The 26,926-nt window shown below is 56.2% G+C and overlaps 1 protein-coding gene and 1 pseudogene across 1 annotated transcript in view; one reads left to right on the forward strand and one right to left on the reverse strand.

The window, feature by feature from the left end:
- The window catches only part of RASGEF1A (RasGEF domain family member 1A), an 80,568-nt gene that overhangs the window by 33,610 nt on the left and 20,032 nt on the right, over positions 1 to 26,926 (reverse strand). The gene's annotated exons all lie outside the window — the stretch shown is intronic.
- On the forward strand, positions 13,634 to 14,145 carry LOC119509985 (annotated as a pseudogene).

Genomic DNA, 26,926 nt, shown 5'->3' on the forward strand with positions numbered 1-26,926 from the left:
ATATTTGTAGACGAACATTCACGCGGCACTATTCACGATAAACAGCCCAATGTCCACCAATGGATAAATGGATAGACAGATAGTGGTCTAGCCATACAATGGAATGTTTAGTCAAGCCGAGAAAGGAATGAAGTATTATTACTGCCACAACCTAGATGAACCCTGAAAACATGCTAAGTAAAAGAAGCCAGACACAAAAGGTCACACTTCATATGGTTCCATTTATATGACATTCAGAAGATGTAAATCCATTGAGGCAGAAGGCAATTAGTGGTTGTCAGGAGCCAGGGTGGAGGGGGAATGGAGAGTGCCTGCTTAATGGAGAAGGGATCTTCTTTTGAAGTGATGAGAATGTTCTAGAAGGAGATAGAGACGGTGTTTGCATGACATCGTGAATGTACTAAATGTCACTGAATTGTTTGCTTTAAAATAGCTCAATTTTATGTTATATCAATTTCATCTCAAGTGTTCTTACCAAAAAAAATAAAAAAAGAACTTACACACAAAAAAGTCAGTAAATCCAATTTAGAACATGAGCAAAAGACTTGAAGAGGTACTTCATAGGAAAGAATATCCAAAACATTGAGGAAACTGGAAAAAAAAAATCATTCTCATTAGTCATCAGAGAAAGGCAAAAAAAACCACAGTGTGACACCACGATATCCCCTCAGAACGGCGATGACGAAAACAGCAGAGAAGACCAAGGCTCGGGGAGGATGTAGCGAGATGGAAGGTCTTGGCCTGGGAGTGGGAGTGTAAACTGGTGCCGCCACCGTGTTGGAAAACCGTGCGATGCTCTCTGCAGAAGCTGAGCGTACGCAGGCCTGGAGAGTCCACCCTGAGTGTAGGCTGACGGAAACGCTTACATATCTGCACCAAAAGACTCAAACAAAGGTGCATCCACAGGGCTGCATGCATTGCTCCCACCTGCAAACAGGCCAGCCGTCCAGCTGCAGGAGCTGGGTCAAGTGCAAGAGCAGAAGACGCTGCCCGCAAGGATGCATTCCCAAGGATGCAAAGGAAACCAAGCCCCAAGAATTATGTCGCCTGGGATTCCATGACTTCAAGGCTCAGAAACAGGCAGAGGCAACTATGGGATTAGAAGGTAGGACAGGGCTTGCCTACCCGGGGGGACAGGGCCTGGAGGGGTGGCGGCGGCTGGGGGGTCTGACAGTGACTAGCTTCTGCAGCCGGTGCTACTCATGGAGATACGTTTTCTCCCCTACACACCGCCGGGTATGTTTATGACTCATGCACATTACACTTCAATTTTTACAACAATAAAAACTGAAGGAGGAAAAAGTAAGAAAGGAAATCAGGGGCAGGGCAGGCAGGAGCTGTGTGCACCCAGGGCTCTGCCATGCCCACTGTTGGTTGCACCCTAGAGAAGAAAGTTGGCTGGGGAAGAAGCATTTGAGGGACATGGGGGGGTCTCAGCCTCCCTCTCCTCAGCACCCCAAGAACAAAGGCAGACTGTGGGTAGACATGGCCTGCACATCTCTGTTCCCACCAAAAACAAGAACAAACCTGGGGAGGCAGAAATGGGCAAGAGGCAGACACACATTTTTGGAAGGTGGAGGGTGGCCTAAGGGGGTCCCTGACCTGGCAGAACAGAGGAAGCCAGCCCATAAGGGGGCAAAGACCCCGCAGAGCCCGAGACCATGGAGATGCCAGGTCCAGGGCAGATGGGGGGGGGCAGGATGCCTGTGGGCACAAGCTGAAGTCTGTGGGGCCAGCCCTTGAGACTCCCAGTCAGCCAGCATCCCACTACCCCCATGCAGGAGCGCATCGGTGCAGCCTCTGGAGAAACTGAGTAAAAAAGAAGTTGGGAGGAGAGAGCCCAAATATGGTGGCATAGAGAGGAGTGGAAGTTAGTTAGTCCCCCTGGAACAACAATAAACAACCAAGAACAACTAGTAAATAATCCGGAATAACTGCTGGGGGACAAATATGACTGTCCACACATGATACACCAACCTGGATTGGGAGGAATGCTTGAGATCGCAGCATAAAATCTGTAAGTAAAGACTGCGGACCCGAGCCGGGAGCCCTCTCCCCCCACGCAACCCGAACTGCAAAGCCTTGCTGTGATAGAGAGCAACACTCTCTGAACAAGTGAATATACCTCAGCCCAGCTCCAAGTGGGGTTTTAATTAACAAACTGGACTGCTCAATGCAAGCTGTGAATCCCCAACAAGCAGACAGAGGCTTTTAGTGACAACTGACCTTAAAGAGCTGGAGGACTTCTTTTCTGGGTGGGGGATCCCAGAGAACCGGGTGCTGTCTCTGTCTGGCAGGTGAAGCTGGGGAGGGGTGCTGTAGATGGGTCCTGAAGTGGGGCTTGCTGTCCCTTTTACTCTTTCTCAACCCGGGTGGCTCAGTGGAGAAAGCCTCAGCCATTTTCAGTTCACAGCACTCTGACCCAGACAAGGGTGGAGATAGCAGAGTCAGAGAAACAAAGAACCTATTTAAATGCTGATGATCACTCCCTAGGGGGTGTATCTTCCCTAAGAGGAAGGAAATGGTGCCCAGCCCTACTACTAGCCTTCCATTCAGAACCAGACCCCAGAGCCAGGGGTGGGGGCGGTCAGCCAAAAGAGAAATTAAGCTGGCCACACCTCCTTACACCAGTCAGTAGCGACAGGCTGACACACGCCACCTGCTGGGCAGGTTAGGAAAAGCACAGCAGCTAGAGGCCTCACAGGGTGTGTCAATCTTCTAAGATACACCCTCAGGGAAACCTGATACTGAATATTGCCTCCTTCTGAGATCTGAGCCCATTCAGCTGTGGGAAAACCTGATTGGGGTAACCAAGAAAACAAGATGCCTAGACAACAGAAAACTGCAACCTACACTAAGAAAAACGAAGTTACTGCCCAGTCAAATGAACAAACTTACACTTCAACTGAGATACAGGAATTGAAACAACTAAGGCTAAATCAATTCAAAAAGTTTAGGGAAGATATGGCAAAAGAGATGAAGCATATAATGAAAACACATATAATGGGAGAATATAAGGTAGAAATCAAAAGTTCAAAAAAACAATTGGCAGAATCTATGGAAATGAAAGGCACAACACAAGAGATGAAAGACACAATGGAGACATGCAACAGCAGATCTCAAGAGGCAGAAAAAAACACTCAGGAACTGGAGAACAAAACACCTGGAATCCTTTACACAAAGAACATATAGGGAAAAGAATGGAAAAATATGAGCAACATCTCAGGGAGTTGAATGACATGAAACACATGAATATACATGTCATTGGGTGTCCCAGAAGGAGAAGAGAAGGGAAAGGGGCAGAAGCAATAATAGAAGAAATAATCAGTGAAAATTTCCCATCTCTTATGAAAGATGAAAAATTACAGATCCAAGAAGAGCAGCAAACTCCAAACAGAATAGATCTGAATAGGCCTACGCCAAGACACTTAATAATCAGATTATCAAACGTCAAGGACAAAGACAGAATCCTGAAAGCAGCAAGAGAAAAGTGATCCATCACATACAAAGGAAGCTTGATAAGACTATGTGTGGATCTCTCAGCAGAAACCATGGAGGCAAGAAGGAAGTGGTGTGATACATTTAAGATACTTAAAGAGAAAAACCACCAACCAAGAATTTTATATCCAGCAAAACTGTCCTTCAAATGTGAGGTAGAGTTTAAAATATTCTCTGACAAACAGACAATGAGTTTGTGAACAAGATACCTGCTCTATAGGAAGCACTAAAGGGAGCACTACAGACACATAGGAAAAGACATGAGTGGGAGGTTTGAACACAATTTTGGGTGATGGTAGCACAGCAATTTAAGTACACTGAACAAAGATGATTGTGAGTATGGTTGAAAGAGGAAGGTTAGGAGCATGTGGGACACCAGAAGGAAAGAGGAAAGATAAAGACTGGGACCATATAACTCAATGAAACCTAGAGTGCTCAACAATTGTGATAAAATGTAAAATATGTTTTTACATGAGGGAGAACAAATGAATGTCAACCTTGCAAGGTGTTAAAAATATGGTGGGGATTGGGGGGGAAATAGAGTCAATGCAAGCTGGAGACTATAGTTCACAGAAACATTGTATTATGCTTCCTTTAATGTAACAAAGGCAATACACCAAAGCTAAATGCATGTAAGAGGGGGACATAAGGGAGGGGTATTGAACTCTTGGCAATGGTGGTGTCTGACTTTATTCGACTTTAGTTTAATGCTATCTTTCCTTTTGTTGCTTCCTAGAGGTCATGTTTTTTTTTCTCTCTCTCTTTTTTTCTTTTGTCTCTCTACCTTCTTTGACTCTTCCTCCTGCTTTGTGGAAGAAAGGGAGATGTCCTTATTTAGATAACGGTGATGGTGGTGAATACATAAATACATGACCATACAGGGAACCAATGATTGTTTACTTAGGATGGAACATATGGGGTGTGAACAAAACCGTCTTTTAAAAACTGGGTTGATGAAGAAACCTGGAGGACACTATATTGAGTGAAATAAGTCAGACACAAAAGGGCAAATATTGTATGGTCTCACTGCTATGAACTAATTATAATATGAAAACTCATAGACATGAAATATGAGTTACCAGGATATAGAATGAGGCTAAAGAATGGGGAGTGGTTGCTTATTATGAGCAGAACATTCAAGTAGGTTAAACTTAAGTGTTTGGAAGTGGACAGAGGTGACGGTAGCACATTGTGAAAATAACTAACAGTGCTGAAAGGTGTGTGAAGGTGGTGGAAAGGGGAAGCTCAGAGTCATGTACGTCACCGGAAGGAAAGTTGGAGGTTAAAAGATGGGAATGTATAAAACGGTGAATCTTGCAGTGGACAACGTCCATGATTAACTGTACAAATGTTAGAAATCTCCTTCATGAACTAGAATAAATGTATGACACTATAACCAGAAGTTAATAATAGAGGGGCATAAAGGGAAAAAAATATATCTATTGTAAACTATATACCACAGTTAGTATTTTGACATTCTTTCATCAACAGAAACAAATGTACTTACTATACCAATACTGAGTCAATAATAGAGGGGGGGTGGTTAGGGGTAGGGGAGAATTTGAGTTTCCTTTTTTTTTGTCTTTATTTCTTTTCTGGAGTAAATGAAAATGTTCTAAAAGGTCAAAAAAAATTAATTGTGGTGATGGATGCACAGCTGTATAATGGTACTGTGGGCAACTGACTACACTTTGGATCTTTGGATAATTGTATGGTATGAGAACAATCTCAATTTAAAAAACGTTAAAAAAAAAAAAAACAGAGGTTGGGATCGCAGTCCCTGAGGACAGAGGGGACAGGAGCCTTGCCGAGATGCTCCCCCTTCTTGCACAGCCACCCCCTCCCCACTCTGTCCTGCTGCAATCCTGCTGAGCATTCCACAGCTGCGTGATGGGGGCAAGGCTGCCCATTTCCATCCATAACAAGAAGCAAAAAAATACTAGGTGAGTTCTAGAAACTCCCCCAGAGAGCCCCCTGGCTCCCCAAGCCTTCCAGGCCCTCACTGTTGCAGAGGCTCTGTGCACCCCGTTGTCACAGGCCACCTCGGTTCACAGGCAGGAACCTGGGCGCAGCTTTTGCCCCGCAGGTGAAGGGGGAGGAAGCTGCTGCTGGCAGGGCCTGGGGTGCAGGCCCATGTCCCAGGACCCGGCCTCCTTAGGAGGGTGGGCTGCAGGTGGGAAGTCAGCCCCGCAGGGAGGGGGGGGGGCCCAGGTCCTGCCAACCGAGCCCAGTGGCTGCACAAACCACCCCCACCCGAAGCCCCCCGAGCTGGGGTAGCGCGGGCTCGGCACCCACCTGGGCTGCCGGCAGCCCTCGCCTTGCAGAGACTTAGCCCCAAACCCGCCCTGAAGAGGTGTAGGGGCACCCCTCCCTCCCGGCTGCAGCCCCCCAAGAGGCCTCGTCCACTTTCCTGCACGGCCTCGCTAAGGACGGTCCCCACTGGGCAGGTCCTGGTGGCCCGGATGGGCCCACGATCGCCATGGCAACGGTGGGTGACACCGCGGGAGGGGCAGGGTGTCCCCAAGGAACAGATTGCAGGGCAGGGCTGGAGGTCCGCTGTGAGCCCACGAGTGCTGTCCTGCAAATAATCCTTTTTGAGGAATAATATTCTAAGCAATGGGGTCACTAGTGGTGGGCTTCAGGGGAAAGTGGAGGACAACTGCCCTTTCTGAAGTCCCCCATCACATCCCACAGGTCGCCACTCTGCCTAAATAAACAAGTGGCCCAAGACGCTGTCCTACAGGGCACCCCCAGAGCCTCGCCTGGCCCTTGGCCGGGGTCCCTTCCCCACCGCACTGGGCTCCGGTGCCCACCCGGCCAGGGGACAGGCCTCCCCTCACAGGACCAGGGGGTGGCAGAAGAAAGGAGGCGGGCCTGTAGGAGACAACAAGGAGCAGGTGGGGACCCCAGGCTGGAGGAAACAGGGTGAGGAGGGGCGAAGGGGACAGATGGGTCTGGGGCCACCTCACATCTTGCTGAGCACCCAGCTCTCCTCCAAGCCAAGGGCTCCCGGGGGGCATTTCAACCCATCCCCAAAGGACCATTGTGGCAGAACCCACGAGTCCTTCCTTCTGGCTGGGAGCAGCCGTGCTCCTCCTGCCCACACAGACAGGTGGCCCCGCTTCCCAGCCCAGGACGGCCACGGGGTGAGGGGCTGAGATCCCCCATTGCACCTGGCCTCAGGGCACCCCTCAAGAAAATAGGGTGTTGCCTCCCAAGGGCAGTTGCAGCGAGACTCCAAGAGAGCCCTGGCCACGGGCCTAAGGGGGCAGTGAGACCACCCCAGAGCCCCCACTCTGCTCCATCCGGTTCCCAGCGCAGCCCTGGCTCAGCCCCCACCCCTTCCCCCAGTCCACGGGAGAAGGTGCTCCAGAGTCCCTGGGGCGCAGGAGGGTGGCCCCTGCTCCCACGAAAAGTGCCGGGAGGGTCGGATTATTAGAGAAAAGCCCGCTGGAAGGGAGTCTGGTTTGTATGAGTTGGGAATCCCTCCTGTCCCCTGGGAACGCAAGCCCAGGGAGGGAGGGGGAGGCCCAGGGACAGCAGGGGACACAGGCAGGGAACCGTACTACCCACTCCCGGGCCCAGCTCCTCCGGTTCTCCGTCCCTGGAAAAGCAGGCACTTCCAGGTCCTTCTCTCCCCTTCACACTGGATCCTAAACCATCCTGCTGGCCCAGGGGGCGGCCTCTGCTCAGACATGGCCAGCAGGTGTAGAGATCAAGCTGCAGCCGGGAGCTGCCCAGCATGGGGGGCCTGGCTCCAGGGGCTGGGCTGGCTGCTGCTGGCCTGAGGTCTGGGGGCAGGGGGATGCTGCGGGGGCCAGGGCATTGCTCGGACCCTCCCTGAGGCCCCCCAGCTGTCGCTGCACCCCTGGCCGCCTCCCACAGGCCTTCAGAGATGCTGCTCTCAGGCTCCTGCTGGCTTCTGGGACGAGGTCATTCTCCACGCGTTTGCACACGGCTAGAGGCCAGTGTTGTCCCCCGAGAGCCAAGGAGGTGGGGGAAAGCTTCCTGGGGAAAGGGGAGCCCTGGGATGCCCAGGCGGCTGGCTGCTACCTGCTTGGACCCTTTCACACTGGAGGAAAGGCCCCCCTCCTGGGGGCACCCCAAAGCCTGCACTCCTCTGACACCCACTTCTGGCCCTGCTGAAAGGCTGTCCTGGATCTGGGGGAGCTGGTTCTGTCATTCAGGCTGGTGGTCTTCAGAGAACGTGCCTCTTTCCCTGGGAACTCTGCCTCCAGGCAGAGAAGCCTGCTGTGGGAAATCCGACATAGAAAAGTCTCGCCTGAGGGCTGAGGCAAGAATTCAGGGTCCCGCAGCGTTCCTGGAATGTGGGGGCGGGGATCCCGAGGCCAGGCCTTCCAGAAGGCATGTGACCTCAGGCTGGCAGCCCCCCACCCTTGGGGACCCCCAAAGCGGCTCCATGAAGGAGGGTGACACAGGATGGACACGGGTCTGAGCTCCTGATTGGGCAGCCGACCGCCCCTGGCCAGGTCACAGCCTCTCCAGGCCTCAGTCTCCCCATCGTAAGATGGGGCTCAACATCCTATTGTGGGTTGAAGTGCGTCTCCCAGAGAGCCACACTCAAGTCCTGAGCCCTGATCCTTTGAAGACCCTCAGGGTGGGCCCTGGTCCTGTCCCTAAAAGGAGCGGGAGACACGGACAGGAGAGCGAGAGCCGAGGCAGGGAACGCCGGGCCGTGGCAGCCACCGCCAGCCGCCTGGGAGAGACGGGTCCAAGTGTCCCCCACGGACTCCACGGGGAGCCTAAGAGAAGAAATTCCAGCCGCCCACTCCATGGCCCTTTGTTATGGTGGCCCCAGGAGGCAAAGGTGTGTTCTTCCCCGACAGATGGGTTTCAGACCTGTGATTCGGGTGGATGCTGGTTCTCCTGTAGCTTTTACGGGACAGGGGGCTGGAGATGTGCCCCTTCCCCAGGAGGGAGGCAGGGCTGAGGACAGAGCCCAGGACGGGGGGTGGTGGCTGACCCTTGGCCACAGAGAGAGGCTGGGCCTGCAGCGAACACTCAGCGGGGAGGAGGGAGGGATGGGCCTCTGAGTCTAACACGTCCCCCTTCTCCGTGCTACAGGGAGGGAAACCGAGGCCCAGGGTGTGCTGCACCTGCCCCCATGGCCACCTAGGAGCTGGGGTCAGGCCCAAGGGTGTGCCCACTGGCAGGACGGCCAAGACACCTGCATTTGCACCTCCTCGAGGATGGCGGGTGCTCCTGCTCTGCCTGCCCCAGGCCCCAGCCTCCCGGAACCTTCTAGGCCACCATGGGGGATCTCGGCTCTGCCCTAAGGTGGAGCCACCACTGCCAACCCATAACCAATGCTTTTTGGCACAGCCTCTGCCCATCCCACAGACTCAGAGGGGGAACGAACCTGCTCAAGGTGGCTGGGCAAATGGCGGAGCCCCATGGCCCGGCAGTGGTGCCCCAGAGGCACCCCAATTCCCCAGCATGGCTGGGGAGCAGGCTTCTCAGGGACACTGGCACGCTATGCACACCTCAGGGTGTGCTGTCCTCACAGGGCCTTGGTGAGCTCAGGAAAAGCTGCTTCTCAACCATGTGCCCCACATCTGGCTTTGTTGTGGCTGCAGCCCTGCCCGAGATGGGCCCACCCCACAGGGCAAGTGCACCAGGGAGAATCTCTGCAGCAGCAAGAGGTGCTTTGGTGCCACTGCCCACCTGCCTGTGGTGCACGCAGTGCTGGTCCAGCCTGGGACCTGCCACACACACACACACATGCACGCACACACACACATGTACAACCTGCGGGTCAGGGCTGCCGCGGAGGAGGCTCTGGTTTCCAGGAGCTAGGTGCTGCCCTGGGGTGGCACAGGGGATGCCTGGCTGACGGACAGCTGGCCGTAACTGGACATGCAGAGCTCTCGCCCATCAGCTGAGAGTCGGAGCTCCATCTGCACCCATGGGCATCCTTGAGTTGCTCATCAAAGGAGCCACAAACAGATCTGTCATCTCCTCGCCTTGGGCCCCAGGAGCTACTCCATCTGGCCTCCACCTCCTGGAGGCCAAGTCTCCCCCAAACCCCTCCTGGGGTCACATCCTGGGCTTGCTGTGAGCCACGGCTCACCCCTTCCCTCCAGGGTCAGCACCACCAGGCTGGCCAACAGGAGTGAGGGCAAACTGGGGGGTGCAGGGCTGGGGGATTGGAGGGGCAGCCACGCCCCCAGGGATGGGGGGACGGGCAGTGGAGCCATCTGAAGGCCCCCTCCAGGCAGGGGCTCTCCAGCCTGACCTCGTCAACAAGCCCAGACCCAGGCCCATCACAGAATCTCTGCTTCCCGGGTGTGCAGGGACTCGGGAATGTGCATTTCCAGCTGGCCCAGCGACCCTGGTCCAGGAGACTCTGTAGGAAGTGCCACCTGGGAGACACAGAACTTGGGATGGACGGCGCCAAGGCCATGGTCCTGGGGTGTGGAGGAGGGTGGAGGGCAGGGACCGGGGGCAGCTGGTGCCAATGTGCAGGCCTGGGCAGATGACCTGCCTTCTGTCCCTTGGACACACCCTACACTCTAGCCCTCCTCTCAAGGATGGGTAGCCGCTCCCTGAAGGGCTGAGCTGGTGTCTCAGTGGAGTTAGATTAGTGATGCCTGCCCTGGGCCAGGCAGGGGCAGAGGCGGCACACAGCTTGGGCTTGCAGCCCTCCTCCGGTTCCTCAGGGCCTCTTCTTCAACAACCTGCTGGCACTTTCCATTCCTACCCAGTGTTCACCACGTGCCCAGGGCTCAGAGACGGGGTCCCTGCTCTCAAAGTTTACAGTCTTAGGGGCTGGCTCATGGGAGGGGGGATTGATAAATAAGTAAACAAATGAACGAAGTATTTCCAGCTAGTGATGAGAAGGGTGGTGAGGGAGCCTGAGGGGTCAGGGAGGCTGAGGAGGAGACCCTGGAGTGGAGAGCAGAAGGGCAAATGCCAAGGCCCCGGGCTGGAAGGAGCTCAGTGTGTCTGAGGGAGAGGGTGGGCCAGTGCGGTGGCCCCTGGCGAGTCCTGGGAACTCTCCTGAAGTTCAGATGAGTGGGTGAGCGAGGGGCTGTGCTGAGGGGGCCTTCACACCTTCTCCAGGGGCCCCGGCCCCCACATGGAGTAAACCACCAGTGTGCAGAGGGCCTGGCAGCCAGAGAGCAGCTTGGCTCAAGATTTACCCCCTTTGGTGCTGACCCAGGGGGGCCTGGGTAGAGGGGGCCATTGACCAGACAGATGGGAGCCCACGACTACTGACAGCAGGGGCAGTCACATGTCCAGGCCTCGGTTTCCCCACAATGGCTGGCCATTGCCCCAGCCAGCGTCTCCGCTTGGGTCGTGGGGTTCCCCAGCAGTGGGGGGCTGATGCTGGAGAACAAGGCTTTGTTTCCATTTTTTAAAGGGGGAAGGGGTTGGGGCCATTCGGGTGGGGAGTGAATGGGCCTGGGGAAAGCGGCCCCGGGAACCCTCTTCCCAAGTCTACGTCTAGGTCTTTCCACCCCCAAGAAGGTGTCCCCAGACCACTGCCGGGCTCATCTCCGCCGGACCCCACGCCTGGGCCTGCCGGTGCCCCCAGAACATCTCAGCTGAGCCTCGCCAGGTCCCGAGCCCTGGACCCCCGCAGGCTCCCCCCCACAGCCAGGAGGCCAGCCGTCCTCGGCCCTCCTCTTTCTGGGGGCTCCCCACGGCCCTCTTGGCAACTGGAGACCCACCGCTCGTGCATCATGGAGCCTTTTGGCCCAAAGCATCCCTGAACCTGGCAGAAAGGGGAGGCCGAGCGGCAGAAGTGGGCTGGGGGCACACAGTGGGGCTAGTCCCACCTCCGCGTACAGGCTTTACTCGTAGCAGAATGTACGGTCTTCAAAGTTGAGCTTTCCCATTCACTTCACTGGTTTCAGAAATTTTGGATATTTAACTCACAGTTTTGGAAGGTTAAGTTAGTTTTCATGCTCAGTTTGGGGGAGGAGTCTGGGTCCCTCCCCGCACCTCCCCGGTCCTTGCCCCAGTCCCAGATCTGCAAACATCCTGCAGGCCTAGATGCTCCCCCACCCCACCCCCGTGCCGCTCTTGAGAGACCTGTCCAGGGCTGGGGAGGTGTGGGACCCTGGAGGAGTGTGCAAAGGGGAGCGTGGAGGGGCTGACGGGGTCCGAGAGCAGGCAGGGGGTCACCAGGGGTTAATGCCCTCCTCCTTCCTGGCCCTCCAGCCAGTCTGTTTGAACCGGAGGGAGGGGCTCACTGGCTAGTGTCCCCAGTTCTAAGCTCTCCCCTTTGCCTGATGACCCAGAGCCAGTCTGGGTGGTGCTGTCCTGAGGGTACCGGGAAGGTGGGCAGAGCCGGGACCAGAGCCCCCACCCCCTCCCTCCAGGGCCCTGCCCCTGTCCTGGGGGCCCCTGGAGGATGGGGAGAGGTGGGCATGGCCAGCAGAGAAGTGTGTTCTTCATTCTCCCAGCCAGAAACAGGGAAAAGAGGGATCCTGGGAGGGGAGGGGAGCAAACGTGGGGACGCCAGAGCCTACTCGGACCTAGGCATTTGCACACTTATTTGCCTAGTTTACTTGTTTATTTTACCAGCTTTAAAATTAGGTTTGCAATATATGCTCATGTGAAATACCCAACAGTGCAAAAGGCCTACAAGGAAAACAAAGTCCCTGCCCAGGCTCCAGCCTCTCTCCAGAGAGATCCACTATTCACCTTTTCTTGTGTGCAAACTTCCAGAATGTTTCTGTTTATGAATTACTTACATATGTGCCCAGAATTATTTTCATGAACTAAAGGGCCCACTCTTCACACACTGCTTTCCACCTGCTTTTTTTTCTGGGAGACCCCTTCATGTCCCGTAACAGCTGCCAATAATCCACGGGCTGGCTGGGTGTCCCCTGGGTGACAGGTCCCCCAGTGAAGGACAGCAAGGGGGTCTCCAAACTGTGGCGACTACAAACATTCCTGCAATGAGCACCCTTAAACAAGGGTCTTTACTCAAACACGAGGCCAAAGCTGAAGGATAAAAAACTGGATGTGTGGGGTCAAAAGTTACATGCATTCCAAGTTCAGAGAGACATACAGAGATGCTCTCAAAAGTGAAGATTGGATGTCAGTGAAAACAGTGGAAATTCCCTCCTCCATGAAAGCAATAAACAAATCAGCAAAAAAATATAAGAATCAACTTTTGTCCGAACTCCAAAGACTAAACAAAGGCCTCAACAATCTGGAAAGCATTCATCCATGATAAACGGCAGAATCTCGGTAAGAACGGTAGGGCTTGTGACATTTTAACTTGTCCTCTTCCCACCTCTTCCCACTTCCTACCCTCCAGCTCCCCAGCAGCCTTGGAAACTAAGACCCCCACATTTGTGGTGAAAACCAGCAGCCTAGCAGACATGAGAGGGAGCAGAATGGGGCTGGAGCTCTTTCAAACCCCCTTTGCAGAAAACTGTCATTGTTTGTCCTGTCTGGTGGCTCCCTGGAAGACCCCTTTAAATGTCTGTATTTGGCTTGATTTGGAGCTCACCCAGTGTCCTCTGGGTTGATTGCCAAGAACAATTAGAGGCAATTGACTATCCCTGCAGCTGCCTGAGTCAATGGGTAACAAACAACAGGAAAAGCCAGGGAATGCACTGTCACAGGGGTTTTGAAAAGCTGTAATGCATTCCTGGGCATCTGGAAGGACACACTCATGCCCAGGGCTGGGCACATGCCATGGAAAGACCTGAGAAGACCCTAAGCTCTCACCTCTGGCTGACTTTGAGTCTCTGTGAAAACAGGAGGTGAGAGCTAAGGCAGAGCTATCAATTGTCTGCCTGAGTGTTGGAGGCACAGCCCAGCACACACAGAGAGCCCCTCAGCAAGAACTAAGAGCCTTACTGGTTCCAGGGGTTTAAGGAAATCTCTGCCCAATCATTAACTGACCACTAAGTTAACCAAGAAGAAATTGCAGTGGCCACACATGACAAAATATAAAGACTTTACAAAATTAGCTTGGAAAAGTCACTAAAAAAGCAGACAAGTATTAGAACCAACAGCCACAGGAAAACCTAGGAGGGTAAGAATCTTATTTCCAGAGTTGACAGATTAAATTATTTAAAATGTCCAGTTTCAACAAAAAAATTATAAGAAGACATGCAAAGATACAAGAAAATAGGGCCCTTTCATGCAGATGGTGCCAAAAGTGAAGAAGGAAGCCTCTGCCCCTCCCAAAACCAAAGCCAAAGCAAAGGCTTTGAAAGCCAAGAAGGCAGTACTGAAAGGCATCCACAGCCACAAAAAAAGATCAGCACCTCACCCACATCCAGTGGCCCAAGATGCTGTGTCTCAGAAGACAGCCCAAATATCCTCAGAAGAGTGCCCCCAGGAGAAACAAGCTGGACCACTATGCCGTCATCAAGTTCCCCCTCTCCACTGAGTCAGCCATGAAGAAGACTGAAGATAACAACACACTTGTGTTCATTGTGGATGTCAAGGCCAACAGGCACCAGATCAGGCTGTGAAGAAGCCCTACGACATTGATGTGGCCAAGGTCAACACCCTGATCAGGCCTGATGGAGAGAAGAAGGCGTATGTTCGACTGGCTCCTGACTATGATGCTTTGGAAGTTGCCAACAAAATTGGGGTCATCTAAACTGAGTCCAGCTGGCAAATTCTAAATATAAGTTTTTTGACCATAAAAAATAAAAAAAGAAAATATGGCCCACGCACAATAAAAAAGAATAATCAATAAAAACTGTCCATGGGAAGTCCCAAGCATTGGGCTTCCTAAACAAACACTTTAAATGAGCTTTGTAAATCTGTTCAAAGATCTGAAAGAAATCATGTCTAAAGAACTAAAGGCAACTATGAAAGACTGTCTCACCAAGCAGAGAATAACAATAAAGAGACAGAAATTATAAAAAATGAACCAAATAAAAATTCTGGAGTTGAAGAGTACAATATCTGAAATGAAAAATTCACTAGAGGGGCTCAACACCAGATGTGAGCAGGCAGAAGAAAGAATCGGCAAATTTGAAGATGGGCCAGTTGGAATTATCCAGTCTGTTCAGAGGAACAGAAGGGGAAAAGAACAAAGAAAAATGAACAGAGCCTTGGACACCATAAAACATACTAATGACATACATGGAGTCCCAGAAGGAGAGGAGGGAGAGAAAGGAGCAGAAAGAATATTTGAAAAAAAATTAATGGCCAATTTCCAAATTTGATGAACAAGTGTACACATTCAAGAAGCTCAATGAACCCCAAGTACCAAATAAATTTTAGAGTGGAAATAAATGAAATAGAGAATAGATAAACAACTGAGAAAATGAATGAAACCAAGTTGGTTCTCTGAAAAGTTCAACAAAATTGACAAACCTCTGGCTATAATGAACAAGAAAAAGAGAGAAGTGTCAAACTACTAAAATCAGTAATGATAGAGGGGAATTGTCACTGACCTTAAAGAAATAAAAAGAGCTATAAGGGAATACTATAACAACTGAATGCCAAAAAATTAGAGAATATAGACAAAACAGATAAATTCCTAGAAACACACATATTAACAAAACTGACTCAAGGACAAGTAAATTATGTGACTAAACCTGTAACAAGTATTGAATAAATAATCAAAAAACTTCCCACAAAGAAAAGCCTGGTATGAGATGGCTTCACTGCTAGCTTCTAGCAAACATTTAAAGAAGGAACACTCACCAACTCATTCTATGAGGTCAGTACTACTCTGATAGCAAAACCACACAAAAATGTCAGAAGGAAAGGAAACTACAGACCAACATCGTTTATAAATAGAGACACAAAAATCCCCAATAAAATTCTAGCAAACTGAATCCAAGAGCATATAAAAAGGATTATACAACATGACCAAGTGGGATTTATTTCAGGAATACGGGGTGGATCGACATGAAAATCTATCAATATTATACACCATATTTCTTGAATGAACAAAAAATACATGTCATCTCAACTGATGCAGGAAAAGCATTTGATAAAATCCAACACATCTTCATGATAAAAATACTGAACAAATTGGGAATAGAAAAGAACTTCCTTAACACAATATAAGGCATATATGAAAAACTCACAGCTAATATTATACTCAAGGGTGAAAGACTGAAAACTTTCCCTCAAAGATCAGGAACAAGACAAAGATATCCACTCTTAGCACTTCTATTAAACATTGTACTGCAAGTTCTAGCCAGAACACTTAATCAAGAAAAAGAAACAAAAGGCATCCAAATTGGAAAGGAGGAAGTAAAACTATCTTTATTTGCAGATAGCATGATCTTGTATACAGAAATTCCTAAGGAATCTACAAGAATAACTATTTGAGCTAGTAAACGAGTTCAGAAAGATTGCAGGATACAAGCTCTATATACAAAAGTTGACTACAATTCTATACACTAGCAATGAATAATCCAAAAAGGAAATTAAGAAAACAATTCCCTTTATAATAGCACCAAAATGAATAAAACACTTGGGAGTAAAGTTAACAAAAGAAGTGTAAGATTTGGGGTTTGTATATCTTTTTCTTACTCATTCCATAATTTTATGCTGAGTGCTAGGTAAATTTTTTTTTTGCACTGTTCTAGGCCCTGGGGACGTGCTCATAAATACAACCAACAAAGTCCCAGCCCTCATGAAGCTCACATCCTACAAGGAGGACACAAATCCTAAACAAGCAAATTTACACCAGCCGGCAGCAGGTGTGCAGAGGAAACTTCAGCCGGCCGGGGATCAGGAGTGGAGGGGCTGGGGCGGGCTCTGTGGGCTCTCCTGGGGGGTCAGCAAGTCCTCTCTGATCGGCTGACCCCCAAGCAGAGACTGCAGCCCCGGGGCAGGGGTTGCAGGATGAGCGCTCCTTCCTTGGAGCCTATTTTTGTCTGCAGTGTCCCCTTTCTCTTTCATCCACCGACACACTCGCTTCTACTTTCCAGAAGGGCTGCGAGCAGACAAGAGACCCACCGAATGAATGCAAACGTCTCTGGCTGGTTTATGCAGGAAACACCGTAGGGCACAGGGTGCATGCAGCAGGGACACCTGTCAGAGGCCACCACAGAAACCCACATGCAGGGAGCGGGCTGGGGGTGACCTAGAACAGGCAGCCGTGCAGATCCCGGACTTCGTTCCTGACAGAGCCACAAGATTTGCTGATGGATGCGGGTGTGAGAGAAAGAGAACTCAAGCAGGGCCCTGCAGCTTGGGGCCTCAGAAAAGGGAGTGAAACCTACCGATTTGTAAAAGAGCGCCTGATGAATCAATAAATCCTTCTGTTGGTCCAAGAAGGTGAACTGAGCACTTTCAATTGCTTTTCATCCTTTCCACCCCCCAGTGAAATAAAAGAGCACAGGGGAGGGTTCATGGAGAGGCTCTGGGGAGGAGGGGGTGGGTCATCTGTTTCGGACAACGGAAGGGAGAAGGGGCTGGGTGGGTGGGCAGGTGACACCCACAGAGAAGCCATAGAGGAGCCCGAGCAGGAAACCCCCCATTTGGGCGGACGGGGTAGGGGTGCAAACGAAGATTACACGGCGGCCTGTGCCTGGGTGGGATGGGGCTCACCCATCGCAGGACACGAGCCGGACATGCTGGCTGGGAGGCAGACTCCACGTGCAGAGACACTGTCTCAGCCGGCTTCCCGTGGGGGTCCTGGGCTCCAAGGAAAGCCCCCCTGATCCCGACAGCCAGGCCCCCACACCCACCCTCACCCGACAACAAAAGCGGTCCCAGCGCGCCTCACCCCACTTTTGACTGGGAACCCCCACGTGGGAGGGACCCCGTGGGAAGGAGATCCACTCCCACGACAGCCCCAGGCCTTCTTCCCCCAGATGGCACCAGGTGAGCCGCGCCGAAATATATATATCTGAATGCGGCTGAAAGGGGAAGTGTCCGTTTGCACACGTGGTAACAGGGTAAAAATTAAAAAACAAATCCCTGGAACTGCCCAACACAAGCAGTGAGCCCTACGTCGAACCACGGGCTACAGTCAAGAGCACAATTATAAAAGGCTGCTTTCACCGACCGTAACAAATGCACCACACCAAGACAAGGTGTAACTAACAGGGAGGTGGGTGGGAATCCTGTATTTTATGCATGAATGTTCTATAAACACAGCCTGGGTTTGAGGAGGCACAAACAGGCCCGAGGGAAGCAAAGGACCAAAGAACCGACAGGAAAACTGACCTGGAGGAAACAGACCCTTCAGCAACAGCAGAGAACTTCAAAGAAGGAACCGTTTTAAGAGGGAGAGCCTGCAGAAGACATGGCCGTGTAACAAGAGGAGCGTGGCCACAGAGGACCAAGCAGAGGCCAAGCCAGCCCGTGTCCGGTCCGTCCCGGATGCTGTTGGAGCGGCCTGCTAAATATCACTCATGTGTGTCCACCTCCTCCAGCTCACCCCAGGCCGAGCGGCCACCTCCTGGCCAGGCCCTATCCCTGACATTCTCTTTGCTCGGATGCCCTTCCCGCCCCCCACCGCCTCCCGGCCTCCCTGGCCAGGCAAACCCTCCCCAAGCCGCCTCCCTCCAGGGGCGCCTGTGCCAGCTGGGGTTGCCTTCGTCCCCTGCCAGCCTGGCGGCCCCCTCCCCACCTCCTCACAAGTAAGCCCTTGGCTCTAGCTTGCCGTCTCTGGGGCTCCTTTCATTGGAAGGAGGAATCCACTGCTAACAGAAGTTTGAAATTATCCGCCCCCACCACGCTGCCCCCAATGTGGAATCAGCCACCTGGGGCAAGGGGCTGTGCCCACGGGCAGTGAGGCGACCTGCTGTCTGGCCGGGGGTCTCATCGAGCAGGGAAGCTGCCTGGAGGCAGGGGGAGGCGGGGAGGGGGGAGGTGGGCACTGCCGGCCTTCCATCGGGCTTCACAGCCTGGGCCCGGGTTTCTCCTGTCCTGCCGTCCCAAGTTGCTGCTGTGAGCCCTTCTTTGGGGTGAGCTGGGAGGCACAATGAAAACTTATTCTGAATTCCCAGGAAGCCAGTTCATTACTCCCAGTGAGCACCACTTCCCCCAAAGGACGTGGTCTTGGGGCAGGGACCCCCGGTCAAGCAGGGGCCAGGGGGCATGTCCTGGGATGGAGAGGCCGGCAAGGGGCCGGGGCTCGGAGACGGGGGTGAGGGCTCCATGGGGAAGCGGCACGGCCTCGTCTGGGTCAGGGGCATGCGTGCACTGGGCCCGGGGGGCTGGGGCAGATCTGGGGGGGTGTCACGTAGCCACCTGGGGAGGGACGCATCCCTGCAAGGAGAGGCACGAGGGGTGCTGGGTGCCCCCCTGCAGGAAGCGGCTGCAGAGCCCCTGCTCTGGAACAAAATGCACTCCCCACATAAGCCACATGGCTGTGTTCAGGTGGCGGGTGGCTTGTTCCAGATGGAATCACAGCCCTCACCCCAAAGACGTGTTCAGGTCCTGAGCCCTAGTCCTGGGCATGGGGACCTGTTTGTAATCAGCATCTTTGAAGAGGCAGCTAGTGACGGAGGCAGGCTGATTCCGGGTGGGCCTTAACCCAATACGACCCTGCCTTCCAAGCAGAGCGGGGGACACGGGGACCTAGACAGGAGGACAGACGGCCATGGGACAAAGCCAGCGACCGAGCTCCGGAGAGCCACCCCCAGAACACTGCAGTCCCCGGGAGAAAGCGCGGCCTGCCAGGACTTGACGTTGGCCTCCTGGCCTCCCCATCAGTAAGGTCTGGAAATGTGTTCCCGTCATTAGAGCCAACCGGCAGCCTGTGCTTGCCCCAGCAGCCCTGGCAAATGGGCTGTTTCCCCCCCAGCCCCAGTCCCCGCACGCAACCATGATCGACTGGCAGCAGCCACGTGTCGCACTGGTGAGGGGGGCTCCTGGGGGCTTGGTGGGTGGCTCCCTCAGGGAAGGGCACCTCCGCCCGTGGTGGGGTGGGCCGGGATGGGGGCCTCGTGCCACCCACTGCCTGCCTCCCAGCGAGCTCCCCAGGAGGCACCCTCTGGGGCAGGAGCAGCTCAGCTTCCAGAAGCTGCCCACACATGACTTAAAAAGAAAAGACGAAACCGCACAGGTGGATTTGCTGCTCGTTTGCAGCTGAGCCCGAGAGCATTGGGCCTGGGGCTCTGGGAGAACCAAGCTGTCCACCCAGAGCGCACGGCCCTGCTGCCGCCCTTCCAAGTGTGGTCAGGGGAGGAGCACAAGCAGCCCGGATCCCAGCACAAGCCCCAAGCAGGCTGTGAAATGCCTCCCCTCAGAGTTGTCAGAAATGTAGGTCATTATTTCAGGCCTCCCGGGCGAAGGAGCCACGCGTCTGCCCCCCTGCCGTCCAGCCCCAGCTCTGCCCGTCCCCCTCCCTGCTGCCCCGGGACCCCGAAGGGGCCCACAGGGAGCTGCACAAGAACCTGCAGCTCGGCCTCTGCCTCTGGCTGCCGGTGGGCCGGGCCAGCCCCTTGGCCTTCCCGAGTGCCACTTTCCTCCTTGCTAAGTAGGAGAAGCCCCCGCCCCTTTCCAAAGGGCACTGCAGGTTCAAAGGGGTCTGGGAAGGCGCTGTGCAGAGCCAAGCCCCAGACGGCCTGGCCAGGTGGTGGCAGGAACTGTCAAGGTCTCCGAAGGTGGCATTGCACCCCCAGCCCAGATCCCATGGTGGAGGGGTGGTCAGCCCAGCCGGGACAGGCTCTCGGAGGGGACAAAGTGACGTGGATTTCTCCGGGGCCAGAGGACCAGCCTCGAGCCTCCCCTGACCCCAGCCTGAGATCCAGGGGGGCCTGGTCCCCGGGCCTCCTCTCCAGCAGCAGCTCTGAGCAGGAAATGGGGAAAGTGGGTCCAACCGTCCTCCAGCCCCCCATGGGGACAAGTGTGCCTGGTGCCCTCAGGGAATGCCTGGTGCTCCCAGAGGGTTGAAGACAGAGGCCAGGCTGGCACGGGGGTGAGGGTCGGCGGCTTCAGGGTCGGAGCCCCAGCCTCACCTCCCAGGGAGGGTCAGTCTTGCCCCAGGTTTATCAGGGGACACGAATCCAGCCAAGGTGTCAGCAGGTGAAGCACCAAGCCGGGTGCCCTAGAGGGAAGGGACGGCCCAGTGGGAGCAAGACCCTCTGTGGGCTCAGGGCTTTGATGGGGTGCAGGGGATGGGGGGCAGCAGGACGGGCTGGGGTGCAGACCCAGCTGCCCCCTCCAGCAGGCAGAGCTGCCTGGGGAGGGAGGGAGCTTGCTGCTGCCAGGTGGAAACACGGCCCCCGCTGCAGAAGGGGTGGGGGGACACAGCCTGAGCCCACCAGGAGGGACGGATGCTGGGCCAGCCCACCAGGCATTGGCTCCAGTTCCACCTGCCACTTGGGGGCTGGACTGCTCAGTCCTCTGGGCCTGAGAGCACCTGCCTCCAGGTGAGGGAAGAGGTCAGTGGTCTCTCTCTCTCTCCGGCAGTCTCTCTCCCTCATCCGCCCAGGGCTGGTGGGCTTTCCACAGCTAGAGTGAGGCCTGTCAGGCTTGGACCCCCGGGTTTGCATTTGGGGTCTCCATCCAGCTGCACAGCTGAGGTGCCACAGGGGCCAAGAGGGGGGTGCTGCCTTCCCACCTGGGGGCAGGGGTGATGGGCGGGACCTCACTCAGCTGTCAGCTCCCCCAAGAGCAGACCCTGGCCCTTGCCCCACCCACACAGGCCCCCATCTGCCAGAGGTACCCCCACACCCCGACTCCTCAACATCTGAAGCCTGTCACAGTTCCCCACAACCCCAAACTCTCCTCACAGAGTGTCCCATGCCTCCCCCCCTCCAGATGAGCCGGCGTTACCCCGAGTCCTCAGGTGTCCACGGTCCCCACTGCCCATGAGGATGGCGCCCGGAAGCCTCGGGAGCAGGGGCTGGAGCTGTGGAGGGCACCCAGCATATGTCACCCCCTGATGCTCCCCGCCAGCCCCTCTGCCACTTCAGCCCAAGGTCCTTCAGCCCAGGACCGGGTGTCCTTCCGTGGTCCATGCAGCTCCCTGCATGGCAAACCCCTGTTTCGCCCGACCCCATGGAAGGAACAGGGAGTGTGACCCTGTGGCTAGCTCAGCAATGGCTCCCAAAGACATCCTACCGCCATCCCTGGAACATGTGGATGGGTGACACCCCTGCAGCAACGGGGCTGTGCAGCTGTGACTAAGGGACCCGCTTGAGTTAGGGAGCGCACGCTGGTGGGCCCAATCTCATCCCACGTGTCCTGAAAATCGGAGAAACTTTCCCAGCTGTGGGGGGGGGGGGGACGGGAGCCACCTGTAGATGTCCCATTGCCAGTTCTGCGATGTGGGGGCCACACACGGGGACCCAAGAAAGGCCTCGAGGAGCTGAGCGCGGCCCCCTGCCTCCTGCTGGAGCTCACACTGCTGACCCCGACCCACGGCCACCCCCAGCACCCACCCTTGGCCTCCCGCTGCCCATAGACTAGGGCTGGTGCAGAATCCTTCTCTGGCATCTGCACCGTGATGCAGCAGTGATGCCAAGACAGGCTGTGGGGAGGTGCCGGAGACCCCCATTCTAAGACCCCAATCCTGAGACTCACCCTGAGGCCCATCCTGGGACCCACTCCCCACCATGAGCTGCCACCCCACTGCATTTGCCAAGGGGTCCCGCTAAGGCCACGATGCCCCGGGAGATCAGCAGGGCACTGGGTGGGGGGGGCGCTCCTGCTCCACAAGGTCTCCCCTAATGGCACCCAGGCCTGCCGACTCTCCTCACGGGGCCCCAATTCCCCAGAGCCGCACTGTCGTCTGGGCCCAGCCTTTCCCCCCCTGCCCCCTCCTCAGGCGTCTCCCCAGTAAACCTCCTCTCCTCTAATCCCGTCAGCGTCTGATTCTCACAGGGCCCAGACCGACCCCTCCCCACCGAGGTCACACTGCTCTGTGCAACTGAGAGTCCCTGGGGCCCATGCTGTGAGTGGGGGGAGGGTACGTGGTGGGGGCTGGGGGTGGCGCTGGGTCCCAGGCCTCGGCCAGAGGGGCTGTGGTGGACCGAAGTGTTTGCAAGCAAGTTTGGGAGCCACTGCTGCAGCTCCCAGAGGTGACACGGGGCACTGTGGGTGGGCTTCCTGCAGGGCTTCCACTCGGGGTCCCTGAGACCCGAGCCCAAGGCAGGGGCCCGAGAGGCAGCCCCTCCGATAGCCTTGAGCAGTGACCAGGGAGAGCTCTGCACGTCCCATCTGGGGTTTGGCCAGGCCATGCAGAAATGGAATGAGGCCCCGCATCCCCTTCTGACCCCAGCCCACCCCACAGCACCCTGGAGGTCCCTCTAGCCACCGTCCCCCTCCCAGAGGCCAGCAGGGGAAGCTGGGGACTTTCCTCTCGCAGGGCTGCTACCTTCCCAGGCACCCGGAGAGCAAACGGGGTGGTGCTGCGGTTCCAGGGCCCTCCGGGAAAGTCCCACAGCCGCTGCCTGGTCACTGCCCGGCAGAGCCCACCCAGCCCAGCCCAGCCGTGGTGGAAATGACTCGGAGGGAACTGCAGCAGGATCAGGAAACCCTCCCAGAGTTGCCGCCCTGCCACGGCCCCTCCTCCAGGAAGGCTGCCTGGACTGGTGCAAATTAGCAATGAACGTGATGGCAGCTGCAGGGCCGTGGGAGCCAGTCTCCGTCCCTTTTCACAGTGTGGAAACTGAGGCACATGGAGGTCCAGGGACCTGCCCAAGGCCTGGCTGTGAGTCTGTCCTACCATCTTCTGCCTCCAGATGGTAATGGCGGTGCCAAGAGGTTTTCAAAGCAGATCTCCTTGAGTTCTCAGAATACCAGACAGTGGGAGTTTTATTCCCATGTGCCAGGTGCAGAGATGGACTCTCCCCAGGCAAGCTGGCCAGTTCCCAAGGCAGCGATCAGGGCCTGCCGGGACTCCAGGGTCAGTGCCGGGCCCCCCTAGCCCACAGCCTCACGCTGCCACCTCCCACCCGGGCCCTGGGAGCCTGAGTCTGGGAGTCCCTGGGAGCAGGTGGGCACCTAGCCCTGGGCAGGCTCATGCTCAAGCCTCCTCCCAGGTCCGTGGATGCTGGGCTGGGGGCCTCCAGCACCAGGACCCCACGCTGCCCTCCCTGGGGACACCCCTCCTCCTGTCCGGGCAGGGCTTTCTGGGGACGCCTGCCATGCGTGGGTGGTCCCACAGGTCCCACCCCAGCCTGCAGAGCCTCGGTCACCCCACACTGCCCTCGCCAGCCAGCCCCAACCCAGGCTGTGCCCCGCTCTGCCCCCTCCAGCACCCCCCTTCCTCCCTGCTGCCAAGCATCATGAAAAGTTGTTGCGCAGGTGAGTTAGGGAGCCCCTCTCACCCTCCCTCCCTCCTCCTCTCCGGGTCCTTCTCCATCCCAGCCTCCCTCTCTCTGTCTCTCCTGTCCTCCCCCTCCCGTCCCCCTCCTCGGCCACCACCTGTCCGATGGTCACTGTAGGCTCAGTCCTCTGTCCTCTGTGTGGCCCCCGCCCAGGAAAAGCACTTTGCAGGAGGAGACCCAGAGTAGACCCCAACCACTGGGAGCCCACTGCCACGCCCAGGGTGCAGCTCGCCCAGACCCAGCTGGGAGTGGGGGTGGGGGCCTGGGGATGAGCTGGGGGGGCCCTGGGGGCCCGCAGCAAGATGGGAGAGGCGGGAGGGGAACAGACCCCCACGATGGACAGCACCCATGAGCCCTGGAAAATAGCTCCACAGATCACCCCATTTCACAGATGCAGCCCGGGGAGCCGGCCAGGTGTGGAGAGGCCACACTGTGTGCTTCCCGGGCCCCCACTGAGGGTATGTCTGGGAGGGGGTCTCCCCGTTCCTGGCCACAGGCGTTGGAGACCAGAGGGAGGGAGGGTGGGAAGGAGGGTGGGATGGCCGCCGCGTCCAGCAGGGATGGGTCTCTGCAGCTTGGAGCAGGGAGGAGGGCCTGGGTGGCGGCTGGTCTCCAGGATTGGGGCCTCTGGGTGGCGACAGCCAGAGGAGAGGTTTGAGGGGGCTGGGCGACACCCCAGGAGCTCTCCAAGGCATAAGGCTTGGGCCTATCTGAGCAGAGCCTGTGCTGTTGTCCCTGGCCCCTCCCACCAGCCTTGCCCCCAGGAAGACCCCCCCAGGCCACCAAATGCCCACTAGGCCCTTATCAGCAAGAGGCACCGGGCAGAGCAGGGCCATCTGGGTCTCCAGGGCCTCGGGCCGCACAAGGGCGAAGCCAGCGGGCCTCGCCGGAAGGCTGTGACCACCGGACTGACCGCCCCCCACGGAAGCCCACAGTGACAGGGTCTGGAGGGGCTGGCAGGCAGGGCGTTGGGAAGTCCGGGGCCTGAGGGACTGGGGACCCTCCCTCCCAGTGGCATTTTGCATTAAAGCCCCTGTGCCCCCTGGGGAAAGCAGAGCAGTTCAGGCCATGCCCCACTTACAGATGGGGAAACTGAGGCTGGGGGTGCCTTCGCCACACTTGGAGGGCCCTGGAGTCCTGGACCCTCAGTTCTGCTCAGGCAGCTCTGGGCAGACGGGAGCCAGACCCTCCTTCTGAGGGGTGGTCCGGGCTGGCGTACCCTCCCCACCTGAGCATCCCACCGTGGGGTGACTGGGCCCACCCTTCCGGGGCAGTTGACAGCATGGGGGGCACTTCCCAGGCAGGGGGATGCCAACCGAATCCAGAGATGAACCCGGTTCCCACCCAGCATCCTCCCTCCTTGGCAGAGCCTCAGTTTCCCCACTGGTATAAGGATAATTATCCCAGGAATCAAAGAAGGCAGGACTGCAGGGTAGGCCTCAGGGAGCAACCAGGAAGCCAGAGCAGCCCACTGCTGTGGGCCCAGGGCCGTGGTCGGGGGGTCTTCCTGTGCCCCCCTCACAGGGTGCCCGGGCCCCTCACCCTGAACCGGGGACAGGAAGCCCCTTGTCCCCGGCTGGTCAGGAGCCCCCACCCCACATGTGTGGACCCTCACGCCTCCCCCGTATGGGAGGACAGGGCAGGCAGGTGGCTCTGGGCATCTCACTCCATCCAGCAAAAGCAGCCAGGGTGTAATTATACCTAAATTTAAAACACTTAAAGTTAAATAAAATTTAAAAGTCAGCTGTTTAGTCACACTAGCCATAGTTCAGCACTAAATAGCCACATACCTAGTGTTTGCTATGCAACAGCACAGATAGAGAACATTTCCGTCATTCTGCAGAATGTTCTACTGGCTTGTGCTGTTTTAGAATATAACAAAAGCACCATGTTTACTTTATACTTGCAAAATTTTAATGTACTTTAATAGTTTATAAATTTTATAAAGAAAAAAAAAAAAGCAGCCAGGGAGCCCCCCACCCCTGGTGCTGCTTCAGGGGCCCTGGCTCCACCTGGGTGCTCCTGGGCAGGGTCAGAGGTCAGGCCCTCCAGAGAGGGGGGCCGTGGGGTGTTTGGGGCATGGACGGAGCCCAGGCCTTTCCCTGGGGACCACCACCAAGCCCACTCCTCGCACCCGGCCAAGGGTCAGGGTTGCCATTGGACCCGGGGGACTGGGGTGCTCTGTGAGGGATCAGATCGCCCCAGCAGCTCCTTTCTGACCCTCCTTAGTTGGGCCCCTGATCCTGGGGAGCCCAGTCCAGGTCGGGGAGGGACATCCGATGCCGGCCCGTCCCTGGCAGACATTCACTCCCAGAGAGCCTCAGCCCGCTGCCCGCCCACCCGCTGCCCTGCCTGTCCCACAGCCTGCAGTGCCCGGCCCACCCCAACATGCCCCAGCTGGGCACCCACCTCCAGCAGTCACCCCACCCTGGGCTCCATGACACCAGGACCCTCCTGAGCCCCCAGCTTCCTCCCCTGCGGTGGAGCCCACAGCCACATCCCCTCCCGTGGGGGGAACAGGGCAGAGCCAGAGGAAGCTGCAGCCCAGACTGGCAGTGACCTTGGGGGGCCTGTCCAAGAGCCAGAGGAAGAAGGAAATGGGGGGTCCCCAGGGCTGGGCCTGGCCCTCCTCCGCACACGGCCTGGGGGTCCCAGGGCAGGCTGTGGGCCGCAGAGGGCTCCAAGACTGGGGCACCAGGGAAGTGGGGCTGCGGGTGAGCGGGGTTGGATGTGGTCCTCTGTGAGGGGCGGCACTGGGTATTCTATGGGAGGGGCACAGTGGGAGGGGGCTCCTTCTGGCTCCAACAGCAGAGGCCCTCCCTGCGGGGGGCTCTGGGCCCGTGTAGGAAGACAGAGACAGGACCCACTGGCTCTAGGCCTCCCGGGCAGGCCCGAGCCAGCACCTCCACACACTAACCCGCTGATGCCCCTCACCCACCATGTCTCCTGCAACCTTGGCCTTTGGAAGGTGGAAGGGCCTGGCCAGGCCGTGGTCCCCACGGCCACCACCACGGAGCCAGCCCTGCCCACCGAGCCTGCCAGCACCCGGGCCTGGGTGGTGGGCAGAGCCCCCGAGGACGGGGCCCAGAAAGGTCCGAGCCTCCAGCCCCCACCCTGGGCCCTGGGGCCTTCCCCACACTGCTGGGGGAGCCCTGTCCCCTCTTCCAGGAGGGGGTGGCAACTCTGTCCCTTCCCAGAGCAGCAGAAGCCACAGGAACGCATGAAGGTTC

This window comes from Choloepus didactylus, chromosome 15 (assembly GCF_015220235.1).
Source record: "Choloepus didactylus isolate mChoDid1 chromosome 15, mChoDid1.pri, whole genome shotgun sequence".
Classification (NCBI taxonomy): Eukaryota; Metazoa; Chordata; class Mammalia; order Pilosa; family Megalonychidae; genus Choloepus; species Choloepus didactylus.